General features: G+C 45.7%; 1 pseudogene across 1 annotated transcript; it reads left to right on the forward strand.

Moving 5' to 3' along the window:
- The first annotated feature begins 689 nt into the window (after positions 1-689).
- Positions 690-1,495, forward strand: LOC308270658 (large ribosomal subunit protein eL15-like; annotated as a pseudogene). Its single transcript has one exon. The product of its transcript is annotated as a large ribosomal subunit protein eL15-like (transcript).
- Positions 1,496-1,806: the final 311 nt, after the last annotated feature.

Raw genomic sequence — 1,806 nt, forward strand, 5'->3', positions numbered from 1 at the left:
TCAAAATAAAGAAAAAATTGGGCAGGGAGTATAGCTCAGAGGTCGAATGCCCCTGGGTTCCATCCCCAGACCCGCAAAACAAACAAAAATAAATAAATAAATAAATAAATAAATAAATAAATAAATAAAATAGAGCTGGAGATGTAGCTCAGAGGTAGAATGCCTCTGAGTCCAATTTCCAGTACTAGAAAAACAACAACAACAACAACAATCTCATAGAGTTGAGAAGGAATGTAATCCCAGTACTTGGGAGGCTGAAATAAGAGGATCACAGGTTCTTGGCCAGCCTCAGCTACTCAGTGAGGCCCTCCGCAACTTAGTGAGACCCTGTTTCAAAATAAAGAATAAAGCTGGGCATGGTGGTGCACGCTTGTAATCCCCGCGCTTGTGAGGCAGAGACAGGAGGGTCGCACAGGTTCCAAGCAGCCTTGCTGGCTTAAGAGACCCTGTTTCCAAATAAAATATAAAATAGGTCTGGGAGTGTTGCCCAGAGGTAGAAGGGTTCCATCGCCAGTACCACCAAAAAAAAAAAGGAATAAAAATAGGGCTGAAGGTCGCTGGGCATGGTGGTGCACGCTTGTAATCCCAGCATTTGGGAAGCTGAGACCGGAGGATCGCGGTTCGCGGACAGCCTCAGCTACTCAGTGAGGCCCTTCGCAACTTAGTGAGACCCTGTTTCAAAATAAAGAATAAAAAAAATAGGGCAGGGGATGTAGCTTGGAGGTCAAATGCCCCTGGGTTCCATCCCCAGACCTGAAAAAAGAAAAAAAATAGGGCTGATGGTGTAGCTTGGAGACAGAATGCCCCTGGGTTCCAACCCCAGTACTGAAAAAAAAAAAAAAAAGTAAATTAAAAAATTAAAAAATTAAAAAATGGGAGAAAGGCCCTTCCTTTCCGTCTGGCGGCAGCCATCAGGTAAGCCATGATGGGCGTGTACAAGTACATCCAGGAGCTATGGAGGAAGAAGCAGTCGGACGTGATGCGCTTTTCACCGGGCTCCCCGCCCCACCCGGCCGGAGAAAGCGCGCAGGCTGGGACACAAAGCCAAGCAAGGCTACGTCATATACAGGATTCGGGTGCGCCGGGGAGGCCGCAAGCGCCCGGTTCCTAAGGGTGCAACCTATGGCAAGCCTGTCCGTCACGGCGTTAACCACCTCAAGTTTGCACGGAGCCTTCAGTCTGTGGCCGAGGAGAGAGCTGGACGCCACTGTGGGGCTCTGAGAGTCCTGAATTCTTACTGGGTTGGCGAAGATTCCACATACAGATTCTTTGAGGTTATCCTCATTGATCCATTCCAGAAAGCTATCAGAAGAAATCCCGACACCCAGTGGATCACTAAGCCAGTCCACAGGCACAGGGAGATGCGCGGGCTGACGTCTGCAGCCGCAAGAGTCGTGGCCTTGGAAAGGGCCACAAGTTCCACCACACCATCGGGGGTTCCCGCCGCGCAGCCTGGAGAAGGCGTAATACTCTCCAGCTCCACCGTTACCGCTAATATAAGTAATGTTTGTAAGATTCATACCTAATAAACAATTTAGGACAGTAAAAAAAAATAAAAAAATAAAAAAATGGTTGAATGAGTAAGTATTTCCCATACATAAAAATGCAAATGACAGAATAATGTGTACATAAATCCATAATTATAGTCACATAAATAGGTAAGGACACAAAATATTAGAATATAATATTTAGCAATCATGACCTCAGGGACATACAGAAAATATGGCAACCAGCAATAGAATGAATACATAATCCTTTCATGTATAAGAAACATTCACAAAAACTGATACATACTGGACCATACAA

This window comes from Muscardinus avellanarius, assembly GCF_963383645.1.
Source record: "Muscardinus avellanarius genome assembly, chromosome: 11".
Taxonomy (NCBI): Eukaryota; Metazoa; Chordata; class Mammalia; order Rodentia; family Gliridae; genus Muscardinus; species Muscardinus avellanarius.